Below are 16,964 nucleotides of genomic sequence, written 5' to 3' on the forward strand. Positions count from 1 at the left end.
TGAGCATTGCAAAACAACAGCAACATAAAAACAAACGGGGTCATGAGGTCGTGGAAGGACATCCACAACAGGCATCATCAGGAACGTGTAAAATGGTGAAAAGAAAGCGGTGGGGGTGGAGGAGGGTCAGGGTGGGAATGGGAATGGAGGATCCGGGTCAGATGGCGGTGGTGGCCTGGAGTGGGAAAGGGGTGCACTTATGTATGTTCCGCAGAAAAGCGTTCCGTGGAAGCTCCAATACCGCAACACATTGAGTATTACTGTTAGACTGGTATTAAATAAGATCAAATGAAAGGCTAAACATCTAGGGAATTGCGACATAACTACAAGTTTCTAATTAGTCATCTGGCATTTCAAGGGGCAAAATCCCCAGGGGTGTTGCTAGGTCTGAAAAAGATCCGGGGCTCCGCTAATGTTGGGACTGTCGGGACTGGGATCTAGCCACTGAGCTTCTATCCGGGGCTACAACCAAAAGACCGGGGCTATATCCCCCCCAGCAGCCGCCTCTTGCCCCTAGCAACGCCTCTGAGCTCAACTAGTGTGCTACTAGGGAATTCTTACAAAAATAAGTTGTTAGACTTATAGACTGAAACAATGTATGCATTTATTTTGATACATTTTAATTATATTGGATGAATTACATGGCATGTAAGCGGCAAGAATGTCATTTCTTTTATACGTACATGTTATTATTACCCATACAAATAGTTTACATACTTTTGACATATGTAAGTGGTTTGTTTGAGGAATGTTGGACTACTGACTTGAACATTAAATTGACTATGTGGGTTCCTCCTATGCGATTTATTTAAGAACATTCAACTTTTTGTTTTCTACTTGTAGCTTTATTTGATAGATTATCACACATACACGTTATGTTAGGGAAATCAAACAAGAGTGCATGAGCCCCTCTACTGAGGACGAACATAGTTTAAATGTAAACAACCCGTCCCATGAAATTTCTTCCAATCGGGAGGTTCTACCACCACGTTTTTCTCCTCTGCTCTAAACAAGAGTAACATCAGCAACCACGGCCCCACCTTGCTCGCTGTGCCTTAGAGGCTCAGCTGCACCTCACTGAGGAGGCCCAACAAGCCCGAAACACAAATTTGGGGTTGCTGATGGTACTCTTGTTCAGAGGAGAATTGCTTAGAATTTCGGTGCTGGACTGCCCTTGAGGATGCGACCAGACTGATATGCAAAAGGATATGTCTCCTCTGTGAAGGGTGCAGTGAGCTAAAATGTGATTGTAGATAAGCCTGAGTGCAATTAACTTACTATCACACTTAGTAATTACTTCACAGTATCGTAATATTCACATGCCTTTTCGTGGTCACAGTTAATCATGCCCCAACATCTAAATATATTGGAAAGGCATTGCATCTTACAGATCAATATTTAACAACTTTAAAGCTCTCAGAATTTGGCACTTTTCTACACCTTTTGCAATTTTTTTTATATATTTCAATCACAAAGCAGTCCTTTACTAAGCACATTGCCTTGACATTTCGAGGTCAGTTTCTCAACATAAAATATTCCCCATACTCTAATCTGGGCACACAATGTCCATCACTATTATGGGTGCATGCACATGAGAAAACCTCTCACGTTGAACATATTGATATAAAAAAGGAGTGGCTAAACCCAAACTTGTATTCTACATTTTATCTTAAACGCAAAAAAATCGAATTTATGAACCCGATATATTACAATTATTGTGTAATTAGCTAAAAACTTTACACTACAAACACAATTACTTAAACTTATAAGAGCACATCAAATATCACCTTGCCACCCCTAAATTCAAATTCAACAAATATTCAGAATACATTGATGTTTTTGTGCTCTAGCACTTTGAAGTGTATTTTGTGCTAGTTGGAATTACCAATGAAGATCTCAGGCCAAATAACTAGACAGACTAGTTAGAACTGCAAGTATAGAGAGTGATGGAGGAGCGAAAGGGCCCGAGTACCACCTTGGATGGTCGGTCGGAGAGAAAGGAGATAAGCCATGCCAGGGCCTGATCATTGATCCCCAGGGTATCACAGAGAAGGTTGATCAGGGCATTATGATTAACCATGTCAAATGCGGAGGAGAGTCCAAGGAGAATGAGGACAGAAGGAGAGTTTGTATAAAGTTTTAGAGCAGGTCTTTACGGGTGTTCTGGAGAGCAGTTTCCATGCCTCTGGATGTGCCAGACTGATGATCACAGAGACAACCAACAGATTCAGTAGTTTGCCCAGGAGTGATAGAAATTGGGCGAAAGTTTTCTGGGATAGAAGGGTCGACAGAAGTTTTTTTGAGTAGTGTGGGCAAAAGAGAGTGTTTGAGAGAGAAAGGACAAACTCCAAAGGTGAAGGAGAGGATGCACAGGTCCGCCAAGGCAAGAGCTAGAGTGTCAATGTTGTCCTTGGTAGTTTTGCAAGGGCAGTGATCCACCTGTTTGGAACAGGCTTTCATAGACTGGACTTGCCTAGTGACCTCCTCAGGTGTGACGGGAAAAGCCAGAAAGGGAAGAGGGGCAGAGTGTGAGAGGCTGAAGGGGGTTCGAAGGATGTTGGTGCATGGCCGGGTGAAGGAGGGAGAGAGGAAAGGATGTCCAAGATTCTGTTTGGGAAATGTTCTGCCAATGACGAGCAAAGGGCTTGGGTGGGTGCAGTGGCAGATGAGGTTGCTGATGGGTTGGCCAATTCCTTACAGACTTTGAAAGGTTTGGCTGTGCTGTTAGATGCCACAGAGATACAGGCTTGAATATGGACTCTTTTCTTGCACCAGATGCAGAGCCTATATTGCCTTTGAAGAAGGAGACAGGCCAGTTTGTCAGAGGGTACACATGAGGCCACCCATTTCTGTTCTGATGCTCTTGCAACTTGTGTTTGAGATCAGCCAGATCAAAGTGGTACCAGGAATTGCAGTTTTTGGGAGGCTTCAGGTGCACCTTAATGACAGCGGCAAGGATGTCAAGAATGTTGACAATGGAGTGATGAATGTTACAGTGGGAGTCAGCCACAAGAGTTGGAAGCGGAGAGTTGGTGGAGGTACAGCCAGTCACTGTCTCTCTTTTCATGGGTCGGGTTGCCTTGAAGACGGGAGGCTGTGTGGGGTGTGCCAATGTCAGAGCAGACAATAGCTTAAGGTGGGAAGAGAGAAGAGAGTGATTGGTCCAGGAGAGTGCTGTAGTAAGAGGGGTAGATAGAGGGATGTCACTGGAGATGAGTGAATCCAAGGTGTGGCCTGCGGTGTGCTTTGACGCAGAAGGTAGAATGGATAGAAAGAGAGAGTCGCAGAGTTTGTGGAAAGCAGGAAGGGTTGTGAGGAGGTGGAGAGGAGAGAGGCAGTCAAGTTGGCCCATTCATAGAGGAAGAGGGTTGACTGACATGGCGGCCTATAGAAGGTGGCCAAAGTAAGAGAGGAGAATGGAGAGAGGTAAGTAAGTGTTTTTCTTTCTTCCAGTCCCGAGGCTAACACAGAGCCGGTATAAATGACCCAGATTCGATGACAAAAGGTGAGTGTAATGAAATTAGGGGATAAAGGGTCGTGCTCCCAATGTTATCCCATGGAGTTCAGTTGAGACAGGCACACTGGTGTTTACTTGTCCCATGATTTCCATTTTCCTGGGTGATTTTGTGTACCATGGGAGGGTCACTGGGGGCATGATTCTCTGCTATCTGTTCCAGTGAGATGTACCCAGCTGTTACAGTTTCTAGGATTCTTCTGGTTGAATGGAAAAGCAAGATGCAACCCTTTTTTGTGAAGTAATGTAGAATTCACTAGTGCAGACCCTTCACAGGCTGCAGGAAGTCACGTTCCAGTAAGGTCTCTGCACATGGACAACGACAGACTTCCTTCCAGTCACGGGCCCAGCAGATGCTCCAAGCAGGTTCCTGTGAAGGTGGAAAGCTGAAATTCAGTGAGAAGACTACTAGTGGCACAAACTGGCGACCAACACAGTTCCATACTCTCCACTCTCAGCTTTTGTAACCTCTCACTCTCTTCTTCCTCCCTCCCAATCTAGTTTTTGCCCTAAACACTCCACCAAGACTGCTCTTACTTCTGTACTCAATTTCCTCCTTAATGCTTGCTACGATAAGCAATCCTCTATCCTCATCCTCCTTGACATGTCCGCTGCCTTTGATACCGTCGATCACTCTTTACTCCTCAGTACTCTGTCCTCCTTTGGCTTCAAAGGCTCTGTCCTCACCTGGCTCTCCTCTTACCTCTCCAATTGTTCCTATGCGGTCTCTTGGGGCGGCCGCACCTCATCCAACATCCCCTTGGACCATGGTGTCCCCCAAGGCTCTGTACTCAGACCTTTTCTTTTCAATCTTTACACCTCCCTTCTCACTTCCATCATCTATTCCTTTGACAATTCCCACCACTTCTATGCTATGCTGATGACACGCAACTCTTTCTCTCCTTCTCCTCCTTCATTCCAGATCTTCATCACTCCTTATCTTCCTGTTTTACAGCTATTAAAACTGGCTGTCATCCCATTTTCTCTCCCTCAACACTGACAAGATGGAAGTCCTTTTCTTTCCTTCTAACACACCCTCCCATTCCCCTCCACCTTCCATCCACTTTCCCCCTTCCAATCTCCCAATCTCTACCTATGCCCACAATCTTGGTCTCACTTTGACTCCTCCGTTTCCGTCTCCCACCACATTTCTCTCACCTCTCACTCCTGTCGGCACCATCTCTACAACATTTGCAAGATCCGATCCTCCCTCACCTTCCATGCTTCTAAACTCGTAATCTCCTCTCTCATCTTCTCCTGTCTCTTTTACTGCTCTTCCCTCCTCTTTGTACTTCCTGCCTCTCATCTGACCCCCCTCAAATCTATCTACCACTCCTCTATCCATACTCTCTGTCTTCTTGGCCCTTGCAACTCTATTTCCTCATCGCTCTCTCAACTTGGCTGGCTTCCCTTCCCCTCTCAACTTAAATTCCAATTCCTCTGTCTAGTCTTCAAATCACTCCACGACCTTGCTCTCCCCATCTCTATTCTCTTCTCTCATTTTACACTCCCTCTCATTCTCTCTGCTCTTCTGACCTCTTCTTACTCACTGTACCCCTGTCAGCATGTGCAGCCTCTCGCTTCCATTCCTTTCAGCTCTTGCCCCCCCTACACTGGAACTCCTTACCTCTCTCTATCCACTCGATCCCCACCTACACCTCCTTCCGCACCTCCTTGAAAGCCCTTCTTCTTCACCTTCCCTTGATCTTTTACCATATCTGGTCTCCATCTCCCTGTCTCTCATACCTTCCCTTCCCCTCCCGTCTCAGATCCACTTGACCTTATATCACATATTTGACTATAATGCTCTTCTTCCTTCTACCTCCTCTCCCTTCCTTCTCTCCATTCCCTCACCTCCACTTTCCAAGGAAACAGTTCTACATATTGAATCGTTGGTTTGTATAATGATTGTTAACTTGCTTCTTCCATTATTGTACATTGTTGTTATACTGTAAAGCGCTTTGGATTAAAGCGCAGTATAAACTAAATAAACATAAACATGAACATACTTGAACACATAATGGCAATGCTTCTGGTGTGGTAGCACAGGAGACAGCTGGTCAGTCAACCAGGCAGTCTAGGGTCACTTCCAAAGTCTCTGAATGGCTGGATCCTTGAGAAGGTGTTGAGAGTAGTTGTTCCCACAAGTCCAAGGGCTTAAGCTCTGCTCATGGTCTTTGGAGATCAGGCAGTGGAGCAGGGCTTCCCTTGGCCAGCTACTGGAAGGGATTCAGGACCCCTTCATGGGTCGTCTTTTGATCTTCAGCAGGCTGCTCTTCTTTGAGACAGTCTTGGCTCCAATTATGTTATGAAGAAATTAAATGACTGCAGGGGTCCTCCTCTTATCCAAAATTTGATCTGGAGGCAATCCCAATCTCACCAATGGTAAGGATCTGCACCATTCAAACAGCCAGTAGCTGTCCAATCAGGGACAAGTTATGGTTTCACATGTGTCCCACACCCAGATTCAGACACCAAGGGTGTGAATTGGAACTAGACATTTCCAACCACTTTCATGCGCCACAAACATACAAAGGTTCACTAACCCACAAAACTACAGGTCTCCCTACAAGTACATGATTGTATACAGGATCTCTGACCTGGCAAGGCAGGAAGAAGGCCAAACTACAAAATGGCAAAAGAGCAAACAGAAATATTGTGGCACAGCCATTTTCGGGCACTCCCATGTTTTGTAGCCCGACTCTTAAAACACGGGTGTGCATACATATGAGTAACCAACGGGGTGCTGTGTGCAATGTTTGATCGTACAAGGATTAAAAAGGGAAACATACTTTCCCAGTAATGATAGTCTGAAGGACTGATCAGTTTCCCCTGTAACAATGAGCACAAAGCAAGGGAAGTGAGACTGAAGACAGTACAGGAAACAAAAACAGCAACAAGAATAGGTTTCATAGGAAATTATCGAGGGAAGATTAGCAAAAGAGAACATATTTCTTAACAATTATCATGTCTTCTTTGCAATCATACTGGCCAATGGTATGTCATGTAGCAGCGCCAACACTGCTTCAGTGTTTGCCATTTATCAAAGCAAACATGTATTCAGTGTTTCTCTTAGGGATGTGTAATCTGTATGGGGCTCAGTAAATAGTGCAATTCAATTTATTGAAGAGACCTCTTACAAATAGATTCGCTGATGGACGCAATACCAATTAATATTTCTCAGTGTGGAAAATAGGATAAATGGATGTCAGATAAACAGAATGAATGGCAGATCTACTAGCAGCCCCTTGGTCTACTAAACAAGTGAATGGCAATCCTCCCACTTCCTACTGTACATGCTGTCGATGTTAATGTTAATGTTAAAGGATATGTGTACCGCATACTATCACCACCATAGTGGTCCTCTGGTGGTATTCATGATGAGATTTATTTCCTCAGACTGTTTCAATACTGATCTTCATGTGGGACACTAGTCATTGATTTGTTTGGATCGAACATAGCTGTATTGGGGTTAAAAATGTTATTTCTTGGGGGGGAAACATTCTGCTGGACTCAGGCAACCATTCTTTCAATGGCCCTTCTGCGTATAATAATTGTATTATGTAGACACATGGAGATCCTCTGCTGCTAATCCTGACCCCATATTACCTCTTCCATGACCTCTAACCTAGCTCCTCCTAGGTATGCACTTCTGTTTCCCTGTGCAGCTTGACCCTGACAATTCTGCATACTCCATGTTAATTCTAACATAGGCGCATGCTCCATGTTCTCCGTAAAAATAGGAGGTCTTCCTGTAGAAAAACAAAACACTGTGATTTGCATCCATGACACGTTCAGAAAGGGTTTTACTCTACCACCCAATGCAGATTATGTTGAGTTGATGTTGGAGTTTGTGTTGCAATTCTGAGAGGAAGGCATATGTACTTCCTCTCCTGTGGTATTCTGTGGCTTGTGTATCAGCCCAATGTTGCTTAAATATTATTTCGAGTCTGTCAAAATAATCTGATGGTGATTTTCCTTGGTTCTGCTAGCTTCTTCCTGAAATATACTTCAGTAACTATGGCTGCCAATCTGTTCCAGGCTTGTTCCAGTGTTGTACCTATTCCAGGATCATTTTCCAGACTTTGGCCCTCATTACAACCTTGGCGGAGGACCATGGTGCTATTAGCACCATGGTCCATGCCGCTAAGGTTGCAATTCTGCAATGGTGGATGGCGGAATTACCGCCCCATTCCAAGGTGAGTGGGACGGTAATTCCCCATTCACCAGTGGCCCCTTCCCCATTCCCATTTTTGCCCCATAGGGCATAATGGGAATGGGGAAAGGCGATAATTACGGCACCGTAAATTACGGTGCCGTAATTATCGCCAAGGTCCCTTTGCGGCATGGCTTTTAACGGCTGCAAAAAGCAGCGGTTAAAAGCCATCCCGCAAAGGGAACCTTGTAATCAGGCGTTAAGGGTCGGCGCCGTTTACGGTGCCTTAAACCCCTTAACGCCTGAGTCAGAATGAGGCCCTTTGTACGTGCTTTATAAGGTTGTTCCAGCTAACCTCTAATGGAATTATAACTCTCATGAGCTGATTTGTGACAGCCCACAAGGGTTTCTAATGCTTGTCTCCATCTCGTTTATGAAACTGTGGGGCTCTACCCTAATGTTTGGAAACTGTCTGAACTGATTTCTGACATCTCCCAGGAACTATAGCATATTGAAAGTCAATGGGCCTCATTACGACCCTGGCAGAAATCGAAAAACGATGGCGGAAATGCAATACCGCCATCGAATAGCGCTCGGTGCGATTATGACCCGTCACCGCAAAGTACGATGCCATTAGCGACACCGTAGTGAACGCCAACGCTAACTGCACCAAGTACGCGCGCGCACGCCATGCCAAACCGTAATTACCACCATGGCGCAACGGTACGCGAATTCTGACCCTAGCGGACATGCACCTAACGCCATCAAGCACGGCGGAAAGTACCATTCCGCCATGGTGAGAAGTACGGCATCGCGAACCAACCGTAAACGGCCCCACTGAGTGCCTGTACACCGCTCCCTGGCCACATTGTACAACTCCCCGTAGGTGCAATGAAGTCACACAATGCAACCAGTGAAATGTACTAGTCATCCATGCCTGCCAACGAACAAATGAATCTCAAGAGGGGCCAATGGGAGCTGCAGGGCACAGATGGCACGAATACAGAAGCTATTCCAATGGACATGACCTCAGTCTCCCACCAAGAAACGCACGCAAACACAGGCACCTGTGACCAGCAATATTCCGAAAATCACATCATTCCACCAATCCACCTGGCTGACCGGCATCTGTTACACAAAAGCTAATCCCCCGCCCCTGAGCATGACATCATTAAAACAGTCATATTGGCAGCCCTTATCCCTGACCTCACTGGGCTTCGTAGGCAAACGCGCCCAGCACAGTACCACGCAACTATACTCCGAAGCTGGAACCCAATGCAGATCTCCTCACAATACATCGCTCCCCAAATAGGAATATGCCACATCACTTGCAAAGAAGAACGCTACACGGTCCATATCAGAATAGAAATTTAATGCACAACAAATTCACCAAGCCCATACAGCCATTAGGCCATGAACTCCAAAACACATTTCACCATTGTGGGCTGCATCCGCAATAAATGACCAGCTACTTCTTGTGTGACGCCCTGTTCCTTCATGGTACACAGGGGCTACATTCTCGTACGAAAAGGCAACATGGAAGCGCCTAGAACCGCAGGGCCGTCCCAATAGGGAGGCACTAGTCCAGCTGAAAGGCCGAAATGTTGCTCCTAGCCACTAGTACTGCGTAAGGGCATGTGGCCCATTGGCGATCGTCCCATAAGATCGTAATGCTGCTCCACTGATTAACACGAAGCAGCAGGTGTCGGGAGTAAAATCCATCTGCAGGAGTGGCATACAGATGGCAGTGGCAAAAGGGGAGGAGATACCTGTCAACCAAATGAAATGAAAAAGAATAGTATGGCCATCAGAACTACATTTGAATTACTCACTTCAATGATCACACCAAATCCACAGCCATATGCATGCTAGCCCACTCGATAGGATCATCACCACCCAAAAACCACTTGCGAATCATAACTATCTATATCGAGGTGAAAACACCATCACAAACAAGTGTACCTGTGCATGCGTCTGTTAAAACAGAATCCATCAGATGGGATTGGTAACGTGCATAGACACAAGTGTCTGAAGGCGCGTCGAGACAGGGAGGGCTCAACAAGGCCAGATAGACGATGGTCCCACTATGGCAGCCCTGCATCACATAGCGCAGGGGAGGCGGACAGATTCCAAGAAGCCCTGTACATGGCAAACTCTGTATCAAATCATCTGTCCATGCATCCATTCATCATTCCCTCATCCCGTAATGAAAACGCCTGTTTCCATACTCACATAACATGTGAAATTTCCATTGAGTCTGTGCGTTATGCAGCCTGCAAAATCCACTGTGCCCCAGCCCGTAATTCCAGTGTTGTGAAGTAACATGTATTTGGGAACGTCCGGCCTCATCGTCCACTTCGCTATTGCGCATCCCAAACTATTCATATCAATCATTGCATCCTCGCCATGGCCCCTGTCCCAAGGACATTGAACAATAGAACGTTATATTTGCAGTCAGACCTGTGGGCATCTCCTCGCCGCTAGCTGAAAACCGAAAGCGCCGCCCTTCGAATTCCTCATTTGCAACATCACGTCGAAAAGGCATCTGTGGCCGCTTGAAATCACAAATTAATCCATCTAGTGCGGCTGTGTGTGAAAATGGCAACTGCCTTCACTCACAAATGGGACGCCCCGCCCGTCGTTGAACCTCGGTACAGTGATGCATGAGGGTCCACCGTTACTCGAGTACTACGTTCCACTGACCCTTCACAAGTCTGTTCGCGACTGCAAAGATAGTATGTGAAACAATGGGACCATAGCCGAATGAACAAATCAACCAATGTTACACTGCCATCGGGTACAAATACATGATTGTAATAGCAAGATGCCATTCGTCGAATTGCAGCGTTGTGTGCGGGACGTGCTCGCCCAAAGGGGAGAGCAGCTTGCACAGGTGGAATGAATCACCACAGGTGGAGGCCATACAGCCTGAAAACACATAAATTGCACACCCAGTCTCCTCCCACAACCACACCCACTCCGAAATTCTACCGGCAGGACTAGCTATGTTGGCCCTGGGGGACCTGATAGCACTGCAAGTACTCCAACTTCAAGAAGAAGACGAACACCAACTACAACCGGCCGCACGGAGGAGACGCAGGAGGAGGAGGAGGGCAAGGCAGGGCCAGCAAGGGCCGCCAGCACAGCCACTACCACCACGCAGGCAGCCCGCAATCCCACGCCTCCGAGCACATCCGTTCAACCTCACTGATGAGCAGATCCACACCCTCTACCGTTTGGACCGGGACACCATAACCGCCATTGTGGACATGACACAGGCTGACCTTGTCAGCATGATAGATAGCCCAACTGCCATCCCACCCCTACTGAAGGTGGTGTCTGTACTCCACTTCCTGGCCACAGGCACCTACCAGCACACAGTCGGACAGTTGCATGGCATTTCACAGCCACTGTTGTCACGGACACTATTGCAAGTGCTCGATGCCCTCCTGCAGCACGCAGACGACTACATCTCTCTACCACGCTCGGAGCAGGAAATTACCAACACAAAAGTGGGATTCCATGCACTTGCCGGCATACCGGGTTGCATTGGTGCCATCGACTGCACCCATGTGGAATTGGTCGTCCCACATGCCATGGAGGCCCAGTACCGCAACCGAAAACAATTTCATTCTCTGAATGTACAAATGGTGTGTGACTCCAACAGGATCATTACACATTGTTGTGCCCGATTCCCTGGATCAACCCATGATTCTATGGTCTTGAGGAACTCTACAATACCACGCTACATGGAGCGACACGCAGGGAACAGATCCTGGCTACTCGGTGAGTCTCATTTCATGCATGATGATGTGGGGTATGTGATGCGGCAATGACCTGGCAGGAAGGGGGGGGGGGTGCGTACGTAGCAATGGCATTCCACATAATTCGTTTATCGTCCACATACAGGTGATGCCGGATATCCACTGAAGAGATGGCTCCTCACACCAGTCCGGAACCCACGGGACCAGCATGAGGAGGACTACAACCATGCCCACTCACGTACCCGTGTAGTCATAGAACAGGCATTCGGCCTACTGAAGACTCGTTTCCGATGCCTCAGCAGGTCTGGCGGGGCACTCCTGTACCGCCATGTGACGGTTGCAAAGATGGTGATGGCATGTGTCATGCTACACAACATGTGCGTACGTAGAAATGTGCCCATGCCCCCTGACGCAGAACTGCAAGCACCTGAAGATGGTCATGATGAGGGTGGGGATGTGGCAGCACCTCAAGGAGTCTGCGAGGCACAGGAGGGCCGTGACATTCGTCAGCATCTCATAGATGCATGCTTCTAGCACTCACGCCTGGTGGCTGATACATGGACACGGGACTCGTGGCACTGTGTGTGTCTGGTACATGCACAATATGGACTGTACGCCTATAATGGCCTCGTACACAAAGATCAATGTCCACACATCTCATTGGTTGATCGTGCATTGTTTATGGAATATGTGATATCATGTTAAACACCCTATCGACCCGCCACCCAAGTGAGCCCAACACACCCCCTCCACCCTCCTACCTCCCCCCCGAACACCAGTGTCCAAAGATGCTCATTGTCAGTGGGCAGTCGCTATTGCAAGCCCCCTCTGCGGGTATCAGGGGCACCCCTGCCTGTGGAGCGCAGGTTCCTCCCAGATCTACGTTGGGGGCTGCCCTGGACGGAACTTGCAAAGGATGATGTCTCTGCCTGCTCACGTCCATGCATGTCCCTAAGGGTTTGTGAGAGCTCAGTGAGCACACGGCGCACTGCGGCAAGTTCGGCACATACGTCTTTGGACGTCGCATGCAGTTCCCCCCTCAGGCTCTTGGTGCTTCTCTCCATTTGTACTCTCAGGCTCTCGGTGCTACTCTCCATTTGGACTCTCAGGCTCTCGGTGCTACTCCCCATTTGTGCCCTTAGTGTCTCTGTACTTCTCTCCATTTCTGCCCTAAGTGTCTCAGTTGATGTTTCTATGTCTGCCTTAGTGCCCCCACATTCATCGGCATGGTCCTTGAGGAGCGTGGCCAGTTGCTGCTGTTGCACGATTAACTGTTCGAGGGACTGTTGCCTCTGCTGGGCCATGGCCATTTGCGGTGGTGTCACAGAGTGGCTGTTCGCCTCATGTTGCCCTGCCACAGGGCTTGTGGGGGATGGCCAGTTGTCGTCTTGTGGGTGCCCCTGCGTGGTATCCTCATGGTGTACGGGATGGAACAGACAGGGGGATTGGGACAGGTCATGGATGGATCTGACTTCGACATCCCCGTTTTCTGTGTCGGAGCATGCTGCCATTAATGCAGTGTCACCTATGGTGCTGCTGCCACCAGAAGCAGTGCCTACTGTGGCATCCATTGGGGGGACCTGTGGTGGTGGTGTTGTGGGCATGCTGGCTGCTGGGGTGCCTGTTGGAGTTCCCTCCTCTGTGCTGCCACTTGATTTGTGCTGCTGCCGTGTCTTGATGCGTGCAGCTGAGGTGGAGGGTCTTTGGCCGTTGGTCTTGGCCCTCTTTGCAGGTGTGCTGGTAGGGGTGTCCTGGAGCTCGTCGTTTGGATCGGACCCTGTGGTGGAGTAAAGGAGGGCGAGCGTTATTAATGGGTCTGTGGGAATTGGAATGGCAATGTATCACATGCATTGGGGTGGTACCTGAGGGTGATTTGGGTCGGGGCCTTGGAGGTGGTTTCATTTGTGTGTGGAGTGAGGGTGCAGTTGTTTGGCAGCCTGCAGTTAGGGTGTGCCTGCTGCACGTGTAGAGGGTGTTTTTAGGATTTTTAATTATTTATGTATTTGATGTGAGTTTTGAAGTGTGCTATCAGGCCTATGTATGTGGACGTTCTCCTGGACATGTGTTACTGTTGCACTATGTGGGCACGTGGTACTTCACATGATTGGACATTGTGGTTTTGGCATTGTTTTATTTGGGCCACCTACCTGATTCTTCGGATGTCTGCACTCCTTTCTCCATCCCTCCGACTCCCTCTATGCTCTCCATTCCTATGGTGGAGGCACAGATTTCTTCCCAGGGGGTCAACTTGATGGGTGATTCCGATCCTCCCCCGGTGGCTGTGGCAATGTTGCGGTTTGCAGAAAGTATGCTACGGACGCGTATCCGCAGGTCGTCCCATCGCTTTCTGCATTGCTGTGGGTTGCGGGGTGCGGTCCCCACCGCACTTACCCGCTGTGCCACCAGGGCCCATATGGCCTTCTTGTTCGCAAGTGCCGTCCTGGTCATTTGCGTGGAGAAGACGGCAGCAGCATTCTCCTGGAGGGTCTCTGTGAGCACGGTGAGTTCCTCACGGGAGAAGTGGACCTGCCGCTTGCGGTCGCACGCTTTCTTCGCTACTTTTCCCATTTTTCTTGGTTTCACTAGGGTGGATGACGGGTTGGGATGTGTCTCAGGGTAGTATTTTTAATGGTTGTGTGGATTTTGTGGTTTTATAGGTGTACGGCGTGATGTTTCCCGTTCCGGGACCATGCTTTTACTTCCGTTTCCGTATATTTACGGTCACCGTACTTTCCGGTTGGCGCTCACTGCGGTGTCCGCTAAGATGGGTGGCGGTATAGCACCTAGGGCGCCGTACGGCGGCGGTGTGGGCCGTTTTGGGGTCATTTCCGCCATCGCGGACTTTGCACTTCCGCCATGGCGTGGTGCTCGTGCCCGATGGGTCGGAATGAGCCGCACTTTGCTCCATCGTGCAATGGCGGAAACGCTATTTACGCTGTGGCGGTCCGGTCAGTCACTTTCCGCCAGGGTCGTAATGAGGGCCAATATGTTTTCTTTTGTATCAGTTGAAACCCCTGACAGTCCATTTTTTCAGTAGAACTTGATTGGCAGGTGTGTATCTGCCATAATTTGTATCTCTCCTAGTATAGGAAGCAGAAAATAGAGACCTGGGGGTCGGCCATCTCACCAGGCAACTTTGTTATGGATTACGCTGCTTGTACTGAACAGAGTCTTGCCATTTGAATATTGAGATAAGCCTGGGGCTGAAACTGGGGAGTAGTCAGGCATTGAGCTAACACAGATTGCCTAATAACTAATGCTTGGGGACCTTGTAGCGCTGAGGTCTGGACTGTTCTCTAGTAGATGTAGTATCAGTTGAATAGTGGTGCAGCTGTTTCGTGCATGTGCTTGCTCTGTCAAGGAGCAATTTGCATGCCAGTAAAGAATTTCATTTTGTCCTTTGCCATGTCTCTGTCCTGCTTATCGTTTAACAGTGTAAGGTATAGAGGGGTATCTTCCCGGATTTAACCCTTGTGTTTTAATCTGATTCCTTAATTTGTGATTGCCATCTTTGAATTCCTTCAATTTGGTGGTATATTCCCTCTTTGATGTGGCATCATAGCAATGCAATATGCATGACATTGTTTTGGAAGGTGCCCCTTTTTTAGATTCTAATGCAGGGTTCATATGTTCTAGCCCGTGTATATGAAAGGTACCTTCTAGCGGAAATTGGTTATGTTAATTTTCCTTAATTAGATAATTCCATCCTTGGGCATAACGCCAATCGATGCGTACCCAGGGTTCGTTAAGTTTTCACAAATTGTTTTCTTGTTTTCTTTTACCCACTATTAAATACAATACAGCCTGCCATTTCACAGCCAATCATAATTACAAACTCATACAGGATTAAATGTTGACTTTTCTGAAACCCTGAGATTGGAACATGTTGGTTTTGAAGACTCCAATAAGTAGCCCTAGGGAGAAAGTAAAATAAAACAAACACTCTTATCACCAGCCATATTTCAACCCCCCGCATCGGGGGTTTGTGGGGTTGTATTGATTTGTAATTCTCAGTTTACTTTGCTGACTCTTCAACTAACCCATTGCTTGGCAATGGAAGCATTGCTGAATCTTTTGGTCATTACCTTGTCCTATATATTACACATTTTAAGGTTCAATGATCTGGTCATAGCTGGTGATTTCAATCGAAGATCTAATTCCTCTTCTGATTCCACAACACGTGTTCTTAATGTAATGCCTCACCTGGATCTTGCACAAATGGTCTGTGGTCGTACGCACTATATGGGCAATACAATGGATCTAATACTGGCTTCCCAATCATTGGTAAAAACAATTCTGCCTTTGCCAATTATTTGGTCAGACCATAAGACTATACCATTGGGTGTTAAACCTCAGGCAATCTCTTTTGTGATTACTCTGCCTCCATTAGCTAAATGCAAATGTCATCTTATGCATATTGCTAAGGTTTTCTCTTCTATTATTGATTACTGTGGCTCAACTCAGACTAACACCCTTGGTTTGTTAACGCAAGCTTTTGCGGCCACTGCTTAGCACCACTCTGTATGATAAGTAAGCGGCAACAGCCGTCTGAGCCCTGGTTCAATTCGAATTTGAAGGATCTTTGTCTTGAATGTAAGAGAGCAGAAGGTCCATGGTATTTCTTGTATTGCCCAAAAGCTAAGTTAGCCTTTGATGAAACTTCTAAGCACTATCATGGTGCCATTTGAGAAGCTAAGCATAGTTTCTACACGATGCAGGATGAACATGCTCTAAACAAATCTAAAGAGTTGTTTTCCTTAGTACGCTCACTTTCCTCTAATTCCACCTCGGCAGCCATTGGTGCCCGCTCCCAAGATCTCTATGACTTCCTGTCAGGGGTTTTCATCCAAATAATTGTAGATATTCTGCAAGTTATATTCAGCTCCATTTCTAAGAACGGTTTGGTGCTGGCTGAGAAGTCAGCACCTTCTACCTCCTATTTATGGTAACAATTCCCCCTTGTTTTCTCACGAGGATATTTTAACAGCTACAGCCAAATTGAAATCGGCTTCCTTTTAGATTCAATTCCACTTAAAGTGCTTACAGAGATTATGCCAGAGCTGGCACCCTGGGTTGCTCAGGCAGTAAATACCTTGTACACTGATAGCCTAGTTCCGGCTGTCTTAAAGCAGGACCTGTTTTTTCCTCTATTGAAGAAATCATCTCTTGACCCCACGATCCCAGCTACACTTTCATCCTGTTTCCCTTTTGCCTTATCTTATGAAACTGGTGGAATCTCGTATTTCTCCATTACTGATCTCTTTTCTTGAAAATTCTTTTTTATATGATCCAGCCAAGTCAGGGTGTACACCAGGCTTGGGCACTGAGAGTTTCCTGTGTCTGTGGTGGTTGACCTGGTGCAAATGAAGTACCAGGGTGAAGGGAGTGGCTTGATTTTGGTTGGTCTGTCAGCAGCCATCTTCAACACTTTCAACCATAAGATTTCAATGGCCCACCTATCCCAGGCAGGTACCTCAGGCCCAGTTCTGGCCTGGTTCACATCGTTTCTGTCTGCTAGATCTCAACTTCT

This window comes from Ambystoma mexicanum, chromosome 6p (assembly GCF_040938575.1).
Source record: "Ambystoma mexicanum isolate Mex_15411 chromosome 6p, UKY_AmexF1_1, whole genome shotgun sequence".
NCBI classification, from domain to species: domain Eukaryota; kingdom Metazoa; phylum Chordata; class Amphibia; order Caudata; family Ambystomatidae; genus Ambystoma; species Ambystoma mexicanum.